The 10449-nt window shown below is 45.5% G+C and overlaps 1 long non-coding RNA gene across 1 annotated transcript; it reads right to left on the reverse strand.

Moving 5' to 3' along the window:
• Nucleotides 1–7790: 7790 nt before the first annotated feature.
• On the reverse strand, nucleotides 7791–10243 carry LOC106150149. The gene is made up of 3 exons (XR_001236779.1): nucleotides 10074–10243; nucleotides 8821–8948; nucleotides 7791–7848 (listed from the first exon to the last, which is right to left on the reverse strand). It is a non-coding gene; the product is annotated as an uncharacterized LOC106150149 (long non-coding RNA).
• Between the last annotated feature and the right edge of the window lie 206 nt (nucleotides 10244–10449).

Here is a 10449-nt window from a genome sequence, read left to right on the forward strand (position 1 = left end):
AGATTACAGGTATGCACCACCATGCCTGGCTGTAACATTTTATTTTCAAAAATTTAAGTGAACTTGAGGAAAATCTAAAGGAATGGCAAAATCATAAAGGTAGTGCATGGAAATTCAGCCCCCCCCAACCCCCTCCTTCTTCCCCCACCCTTTCCTGGCCTCTTTTTGAAATTTTGAGACAGGATTTGGTAAATTGCCCCAGGCTGGACTTGAACTTCTGATCCTCCTGCCTCAGCCTCCAGAGCAGCTGAGATTACAAGTATATATATCACACAACCAGCCAGCATCACCTATTTTGACAATCAAAATAACATAGCCTAAGGATAGAGGACTTAGTCCAGGTTACACAAAATGAAACCAAGGTTCCAAGAGATGAAATGACATGCCCAATTACATGAATACTAATACAGTAGGAATCTGATTTCAGGTCTGTCTTGTCCAAAACCTCATGACCCTATTGAGGAAACCCCACTGCCCAACATCTTGGCCTAGAGTCAAGCTCTGTTACCTACAAGTCCTGGGACCTTGGATAAGGAATTTATCTTCACTATGCCTCATTTTCCTTATCTGAAAATGGGGATGGTAATAATACTTATCTTATACAGTTGTGATGAGGATTTGCTATGCATATCTTGGTAAAATGCCTGGCACATGCAAAGTGCCCCAGGAATGTTAGGTGTGACTGCAGCTGTCACTGATACTAAGAAGATACCCCAGGATTTTAGAATGTGACTGCAGCAAGCCTGCTCAGGTTAGGAGAACAAGGTGGGCCGAAACTCTGCCTTAGAATAACGCACTCGAACCCCTGCTGGACTGGAGCAGGAGCATAGCCAATAAACTCAGGGACTAGACAGCGTGGCCAGGGCTCTGCAGCTACTCAGCTCAGGCAAGTCACCCAATCTGCCTCAGTTTCCTCACACATGAAACAAGAATGACAACAATCACTACTTCTGTGTTAGCAGCTTTCTCTGGATTCTCTTTTCCCTCCAAGGATGACAGCTGTGACAGTGGAGACTACTCAGAAAACTGTGCACTGGATCGAGATAGCAGTGCTACAGGCCCTCTGGCCACTCACGGGCACAGCTTCCCTTGGCCAGCTGTGAGAACACTGCCCAGAGAGAAGTACTGTTGACTTTGGACCCAGCTTTCTGAAGCACATCTAACCTCAAGCGTTTCTTAATCTCTCCATGTCTCTGTTTCTTTCTTATTCTTTGTTGCTGTAGCCCGAAGGATAATTAGCCCCTCCTAAGCTTCATGCAGTTGGTAAGAAGAAACCACGGAGCCCTTGGGGTGGCAACAGAGGTAGGAGAAATGAGGTTGACCACTGAGGCATGGCCCATATCTTCCTGACGCCCCGGGTGTGGCTCAGTCTCTTCTTAGCAGTGACAACCCCGGATAGCTACCTGGCCTTCCTGCATGCACTTGAGGAGTGTGAAGAATGGGGTTTCCCAGGCGGCCAGGTGGGGGCACAGTGGGGATCACAGGGCCCTGCAGACTCTGGCTCCTGCCATGCACCAGCCAGGTGAGTCAGCAGCTTCCAGCCCCACGCAGAGGGAAAAGGATATGATTTTTAGGCTGCTGTCACTTGGGCCAGACTCATGGCTAGTGGCCATGGACACCAGTCTGCTTTCCTGGTACCCCACAAATATCTGCATCAGGATCATGTCCCATCTCTTAGAAAACTACTTTTAAGAGCTCGTTGGCTTACTGGGAGTGGGCGGGGGGAGTGCAGAGTCCCAGCGGAGCACTGAGGACACCCGGAGGAGAGAAAACATTCACGGCAGACTGCATTGCAGAGCTGAGAACAGAGCCAGGAGGGAAACACGTCCTGCAGAGGCTGAGCCAGTGGTGCATGCCTCTGTGGGTGAGTGCACCCCTTGGCCTCTTCCTCTCTGCATCCATGCCTGGCGCCACCCTAGGCTACGGCGTTACATCAGTCCTAGATGCATTTTACACTTTAGATGGGATTGACTTTCATCAGCTTTAAAAAACCTTTCCTGTGCTCTTGGGTTAGAGTGCAAAGTTTTCACTGTCCCTATTGCTCTGGCGTACACAGCCTCAGCACATGCTCCCCTGGCCCTTTATTTCTTGTCCTGAACCCCCTGCCCGAGAATCTTTGCCCATGCAGCTCCTTTCATCTGCAATGCTTGCACACACTGCCGGGCTAATTCCTTCCCATTCTTCCAGTTTCTGCCATCCGCGCCTCACCCGAGGAGGTCCAGTCCTCCTGTTGCATTCCTGGTGCTCTCTGTAGACTTCCTTAATAGCCCTGATCAGTGTGGACTTCCGATTAGACCATGAGTCCTGTGACAGTAGAGACCTGAGCTACCTGACACCTGGCACAAAGTAGATGCCCAATATGTATCTTTGAAGGAATAACTAAAAGAACGAGCAAGCTGATCCACTTGCTTATTGAATCACAGCTCAGGCCTATTTAGGCCAATGCTCGTACTTTCAGTAACTACATTTTCCTGCAGTTTAAAATTTTCTTTGAATCTCTTATTTCATCCTTGCCTTTCAAGATTCTCCAAAGAGAGGAAAAATCACTGTTTTGCAATTAGGAGGAAAACGTTGAACAGACCAAAAGCGCAGGGTTACAGTCAGCTAGCAGTCTGCAGGGCGTGTTGGGGAGGCAAAAAAGGGGCAGGAACCAAGCGCACATCACTTCCAAAGGATGTGGCCTGACCTTGACCAGCTGCTCCTGAGAAGAGGACTAAACTGAAGTCCCTAGGAAAGGTCAAGGCCAGAAGGACCCCCGAATAGTCTCCCCTACCTCAGGCTAAATTAAGAAAACGACTCTTCCTGAGGTTATTCCAGCCCTTGTATGGCCCCGCCGTGTGCTTATGGTGTGCAGGGCATCCCCTGGTTCTGTGCAGATGACCATGTGCACAGTGGTAAGCCTCAGGCCCAGTGGATGAGAGGCCTACTTAATAAGGAAACTCAGGAGTTGGCCCAGCAGTGTGTCTTTCTTAAAAGGACATTTCCACCCTGCTATGTCTCCCAGGAGCAGTTTTATAGAGAGCCCTCCCCATCTCTTCTGGCCCTGAGCTGCCCTGCTTGCTGTCCTGCTGCTGCAACTTCTGCCAGCCCACAGCTTAATTCCCCTCCTTCCTTCAGTGGCCATAGGGCACCAGTCCTGCAACGGGCTATGTGCCAGAAGCCAGGGAACAGCAATGGGCAGAGCAGAGTTGTTTTCTCCACTCAGTAAGGAAAAACGATCATGTGCTTCACAGTGTGGCCAACAGCTAGGGTGTTCCTGGATGCTTGGGGGCCAGAAGGAGAGCAGGAGGGAGGGCACACCCCTTCCTCACCTACACCCTCTGTCTTGGGTGATGGGGATCTGCAGAAGCTCTCCCCTCTTCCCAGGTTAGAATTCCAGATGAACTCTTGGCCTTGCTTGTGTAAGCCTCATGGGTTTTTCTGGCCCCTCCAGGGAATCAGTGGCTGCAGGATGTGGGAACCCAGAGCTGGCGCAGCCTTGGGCAGGTCAGGGGCTCCTCTGTCATGCTGCTGTGCTGGGTCCCACTGGCCTCTGAGGCCGGCATGCTGGGGTCCTATGCATCCACATAGGGCAGGGACATGTCCCCCAGGCCCAGCACAGCAGCATCCTGACAGCAGCTCTGGGGCTGGAGGCTCCCAGGAGAAAAGAAACAAAGACATGGGCTCAGTACCAGGTCCTTTGGTGCTGTTTCCCAGAAGACAGAAAAACTGAGCTGCCCCCAAACAGAAATGGGCTACCTAACTTCTGCAGAGCCAGACAGCCTGGAAGTGCTCACAGGGCTCCCAATAGACCTCCAACTGCCTACGTGTGGGGAAAGGATCCATGTAGGCCCTGTTCTTGGGGTGGTGGGTTGCCCAGCTACCCAATGCCTAGAATTTCCATTCTAGTTCTTCCGTATTGAGTAGACTTCTGCTCAGGAGCCCCCGTGCTTGAGCGTTTATTGGCAGAGCACCTGTTCACCCATTGCATGGGAACTGATCACCCTCTTGGTAAGTATGGATCTGACCTCAACAGCTCAGGAGATGTGGCCCTGGAGGAAAGGGAATGCCAGCTTGGCTGGTAAGGGAGGGTGACAAGTGGCATCTGCCACCTGGAAGCATCCACACCAGCCTCCCTACCACCAGCCACAGAAGCCACAAAGCACAGCAGGCTGAAGGAGGCACAGCCTTCCCTGATCGTTCAAATCTCTTGCAGAAAACCTAGAAACAGTACTTCTCACTCTGTCAAAATGCCCCAAGGAGTAAAAATGAGTTACCTGCTTTTCTAAGAAGGCAAAACAAACCAAAAAAAAGTCAAACTTGCAAGTTTATCATGGGAATCAAGAGACTTCAGTCATTTTGTAGGAAAAGATGTACCTTGACACGTAATGCTAAGTGAAACAAATCAGACAAGGAGCTTGGGGTCTCTTATATGAGAAATCCAAAGTATAGATAACTGAAAGAGCGAATAAAAGATAAATGGTAGGAAATGGGGAGGGAGACCTTTTGGAGATATGAAGATCTGGGGATGGGAAAGATGGGGAGAGGAGGGGAAAAGAAAGTAGAAAAGATTAAGATGTTGTCTTGGTTACTTTTCTCTCATTGCTGAGATAAAATACCTAATGCTCAAAATTAGGGAAGGAAAGATTTATTTATCTCAGTTTGTGGAGGTTTCAGTCTGTACTTGGCTGGCTCCAAGGCAGAGTGACACATGGCAAAGGGCAACTGTTCATGGCAGCAGAAAACAGCAAAAGCAACAACAGCAAAAGGGAGGAGCAGCGGTAAGCAGCCTCTTTCCCACCCTTACATTGTATGCAAATTACCCACCCCAGGGCGGGTGTAGCACTCATACCAATGAATCAATCATAAACTCTAGAAGCTTGCCCCATGACTGCATGAGACTTTGTGGGGAAATTTAGACACAAACCATAACATTTCACCCCTGGCTCCCCAAAGACTCACGTACATCCCATTATGCAAAAGACATTTTAGTCCATCTCTAAGAGTTGCCAAAGTCCTAACAGTTTCAGTATTGCTGAAAAGTCCCAGTTACCAAGTCTTCTCCAAGATGTAAGGCAAACTCCTAGTTGCAAGCCCCTGTACAAATGAAAAGTTAAACACTTCCAACATTCAATGGCACAAGATAAACATTATCATTGCAAAAGTTACAAATGGGGATACAGAACATTGGGACCAAAGCAAGTTCAACATCCAGCAGGGCAAACATTAAGTCCTGTAGTTCCATGTGGAACATCTAAAGCAATCTGTGGCAAATTGTGAGCTCCAAAGGGCTTGAGTGACTCTGCCTCTATGGCACTTCTGGTGGTTGTAGCTCCTACGGCTTCTCTCTTGGGCCTGCTTTGTTCCCTCCTTGCAGCTTTCCTCAGACAATCCACTTTCCTGGATTTCCCAAACTTCTGAGGTCTACACTGTGCCTCTTGCTTCACACTCACAGTTTCACACACTGCCCTCTCTGGGGCAGACTGCCTGGCCTTCCAGGCCTTCTTCTGAAATCAAGGTGGAAGCCTCCCTAACCTCAGAACACTTGTATTCTGTATGTGCCTAAATCCAGCACCACATGGATGGCACCAAGATCTGCTGCCACCTGGAGCAAGTAGCCAAGCTTTCTTCTCCATGGCTGTAGGCATCAAGTGCTTGGATCACTGAGCATGCTGAACCTGATTCTGAGGAACAAACTTTTTATGCCACTGCCATTATGGGGTAACATGGTGCTCTGTGTCTTTCTTCTCAAAGCAAAGGCTTTTACTTTTGCAGGTTTGAGGCTGCAAAGAGTGGAGATTTGCTGCTTTTTTGTGATTGCCCTCAGGCCATCTTTTCAATTTTCTTGTTCCTTCTCAGTAATGGAGATCTCCTCAGTTTTATCTTTGCAGTCCACAGCTTTACCAGAGCTTTTTTCTTTCTGGACAAACTCACAATATTTTAAATCATCCTGCTGGGCTCTGTGCTCTTGATTCTCAACATAAATCTGACTAAAAGCCCCCAACAACAGCCATGCCACTGCCTCAACATTCAACAGCCTTGAAATTTCTTCTGCCAAATTAATTAGTCCACTGCCCTTAATCTCAGTTTTAGGCAGTCTCTCAACCCAAGCAAAATGCAGATAAACTTTCTGCCAAGCCATAACATACATCATCTGGAGTCCAGCCTCCAGTGCAGTTCTTCATCCCAGCAGAAACCTCCTGAGCCAGGTCTTTACTGGCAGGATTTCTATCAACCTTCTGGTCTTCTGAGCTCTGACCAGAATCTCTCATACAGAACAGCGGAAGGCAGTCCAGCTCTACTGTTTCAGGACACATCTCCAAACCTTTCCAAACACTTCATACAAGCCATTTCCAAAGGCTTTTGAGCCACATGGTCAGGTATAGTCACATAACAACCCTACTCCTGGTACTAAATTCTGTCTTGGTGACTTTTCTCTCATTGCTGAGACAAAATTCCTGATGCTCAAAATTAGGGAAGGAAAGGTTTATTTCACTCATAGTTTGTGGAGGTTTCACTCCATACTTGGCTGGCTCCAAGTCAGGGTGGCACATGGCAGAAGGCAACTGTTCATGGCAGCAGAAGACAGCAAAAGCAACAAGAGCAAAAGGGAAGAGCAGTGGCAAACAGCCTCTTTCCCTCCCTTACATTATATACAAACTACCTGCCCCAGGGCAGGTATAGCACTCATATCCATGAATCAATCATAAACTCTAGAAGCTTGCCGCATGACTGCATGAGGCTTTAGGGGCACATCCAGACACAAACCATAACAGGTGTGATATGTATATGTACCAGTATATGCAAGCAAATACTGATAAAAACCAGAGCAAAAACAAAAGAGAAAGAAGAAAGCAAGAAAGCAAGAAAGCAAGAAAGCAGAAAGAAAGAAAGAAAGAAAGAAAGAAAGAAAGAAAGAAAGAAAGAAAGAAAGAAAGGCCAAGTGATAATTTTCAAATTCTTTTCTTTGTGTTTCTGACCTTACTGGACTTTGCCTCCTATTTTGCTAGGGGAAGAAGTCTTTATTCCCTGTGGGAGGAAAGGATTATACAGAATTCCTCACATTGAGGCACATGTGAAAGGCTGCTGGGTGGAGAAGGGAGAGAGGACAGAGAGCCACAGGCAACTGGAAGTGATGGGCAGGATGCCCAGGAAGCACTTCTGGGGAGCTGAGAGGTCGGCTGCAGGTTAGAGTTAGCGACCTCAGAGACATTCTGAGCATATCACTTGAGAATTGAGGGATAGCGTAAGACTTCCATGAGCCTCCAGGTGTAGGTCACTTCCACACTTACCTTCCATAATGACTAATGTTCTCATGAGATAAACTGCTGTTTTGGATAAAGTTTTATGAGTCCACAAAACCACACCTTCCCTGTTGCTACTGTCACAAATTACAGCAAACTCAGCGGCTCAACCTCATAGTTCTATAAGACAGGAAGGGCTGACAAGGGTCTTATTTGATTAAAGATCCCACATTTCTGGCTGGAGGCTCTGGATGAGAACCATTTTATTACCTTTTCCAGATTTTAGCAGTTGCTCACATTGTTTGGCTAGCAGCCCCCTCCCTCCATCTTCAAAGCCAGCAGTGGAAAATCAAATCTTTCTCACACTGATTCATTCACACAGATATCCTCTCCTATCTACCTTTTCTACATTCAAAGACCCTTGTGATTAAACTGAGTCCACCCAGATAACCCAGTTTAATCTCCCTATTTGGAGGTTGGTCTTTGATAACTTTATTTCCATGTACAGCCTTGACTTTCCCTTTGCCTTTAAAGGTCACACATCCACAGTTTCCACAGAGTTGGGCAGGAATGTCTTCAGGAGACTGCTATTCTGTCAGCCACACTTAGTATGCAGATTTGTGACCTGGAATGGAGGATCATAAACCATGACATTAAATAACTGTCAACCAGAAGAATGTGTGCAGTTGAGCTCCTGAGCCTCAGGCCAGGCACATTTTGATGAAAAGAAGGAATTTTTTTTTAAAGCCATCTCATTAACTACCTCAAGAGCTGGAAGTCTTGGTGGGGACAGAGTTCTTAGAGGATACAGCAAAGAAAACAAAACGAAGAGTGAGTCCATACATTTAATTGCCCTTTTTACATTTTTTAAGCATGCACAAAGATGTGTAACTTTGAGGCACTTTAATGACCCATGCCCAAGCCTCTGAGTACCTAGGCAGCCTGATTTCCTTCACCCATCATAGTGTGCTGTTGCTTCAACTCTGGCAGATGAAGAGCTGCCAAAGCAGCTCTTGCTCCCAGCATCCGGTGCCTGGACATAACTGCCAGTGGGGGCCCAGCAAGTTTCTCCACATGTGGTCTGAAGTTCACTGAGTCAATCCCCTGACCCATTTTGTCAAATTCTGTGTGGTGGATCCAAGAACCTACATTTAACAACTAAACCTCCAGAGGTTCTATTTCAAGGTTTCTCAATCTATCTCTTTCTCAGCTCTCAGCCACCCTCATAAACAATTTGCCTGATCAATGGTCTACACCTACTTTAATTCTCAGATACTTAACAGTCGTAGCAGCATAAATTCTGTACTCCTGCTTGGACAGAGAAGAAATAGCATAGTACTTAAGGGCAGGTCAGTAACTGGGGATTCTCTTGTAAATCTCAAATGTTACCCAACAAAATGATTGATGCATGATTCATTATGGAGCTACTAAACCAATGTGCCTTTCAAAATTTAACAAACTGATATATAAACTATTAAAAATTCTAAAAGAGACAGTGTTTATTTATGCAGATTAACCTTGGCTGTGAATCAATACAGTACAAAAGGAAAATATTATTACATCACTTCTGCCAAACTATTTATCACCAACAACTTACCCGGAGGAAGGAAAATGTACTTCTTAGAATTTGAAAATCTGAAGAACTTAGAAACAGTTTCTTAAAGAAGAAAGAAAGCAAAATTCTTGAAACATTTAGGATCATTAGATAGTGCTTCTCAGTAGCATCTGAAATAAGTAATTAAATATAGATAGCAATTTGAATCACTACCTAGAATAAAAACACAATTTTAGCTTAACATAAAAATATTTTCATATTTGCCAATTCTTTATTCTTCTCACTTTTGACCTTTATAATTTTTTTGCACTTCTTTTATTTTCCAAAATGACAAGTGAGTTGTCTTGAAAATCACATAAGTATAACTAAATAAATGCATTATGAAAAATGAAGATGGCATTGCAATTAAAGCCCATGCTCTCTCTGGCTGTGCCCCAGTGAATCTAGTCCTCTTTCCTCTCCCTAGAGGTTGACACTGATATCACTCTGTAGGTATCTTGGTTAATTTTCTTATTGCTCAGACAAAATAACCAACACTCAAAGTTAAAGGAGGAAAGGTTTATTTGGCTCACAGCTTTGTAGAGGTTTCAGTCCACAGTTGGCTGGCTCCAAGGTAGGCTTGGCAGAGGGGCATCACAGAGGAGAAACACTTATGGTGGGCAGAAGGCAGCAAGAGAAGCAAGCAATGACAGCCATCCTCTTTCTGTCCCTTGTATTCTATCCAGACTATACACCCTTAGGGCAGGTGGCACCCACATCTAGGGTGCAGCACCCTTAATCCTACCCAGAATTATGCCAAACCAATCATGGACTAATTTAGTGATCACACACCCTAGATTCAGCCTCCTTGGAGAAGCCCCACCTATGACTGCATGAGGCTTTGGTGGGACATCTAGACACAAGCTGTAACAGTAGTCTATTTTTCCAGATCCCAATCCATATGTTTACACACCTGTGCTCATGGAAAGCTCTCAGAATGCTTGTGGGTTTTGCATAAGCAATGTCATACATGTTCTTCTACAACTTGAGTTTTTCTTCCACTAGCCCTTAGGTAATTCTTCCTGTAAATTGTAGTGGTAGTTGTGTACTACATATTGTTCTAAATATGGCCACATCTTACCTAACTCAACCCTCATAGCAGCCCCATGAAGGCCGTTTTATTACCATCATTTCATACATGAAACCTGAAGCAGAGAGAGAAGTGAAGAGACAGCTTTCACAGTCACTGAAAGACAGCTTTCACCCAGCTTATAGTCACTGGCTTAAAGCAGCAAACCTCAAATAATTTAAATTACCTTCCACCTCATGTGAGACAAACGCCATCAGCTTCCACGACAGAACTCTTCAGATGACAGCAATGCTTTCCAAGGACTGCAACACATCGGTGATTAACCTTTGTCTTGAGAGGTGAGGGAGGAGCTTGGTGAATATTTAAATCCCAGTTATCATAAAGTCAAATAAATCTATAATTATTTTCCATCTTGATGGCATACGTTTTCAGATTCTTAGTCTGTTATTTATGAAACACAAAGAGCTTTAATAAACCCACGGACTTTGACATATAACCTTGAGATCATGAATGCTTATTAAAAATAAAAAGGCACATTTATCAGAAATTCATTGTAGAAACATTGCTCCTGACCTCAGGATGATTTACGACTGATACAGGCT

This window comes from Chinchilla lanigera, unplaced genomic scaffold (assembly GCF_000276665.1).
Source record: "Chinchilla lanigera isolate Chin_1 unplaced genomic scaffold, ChiLan1.0 scaffold00065, whole genome shotgun sequence".
Classification (NCBI taxonomy): Eukaryota; Metazoa; Chordata; class Mammalia; order Rodentia; family Chinchillidae; genus Chinchilla; species Chinchilla lanigera.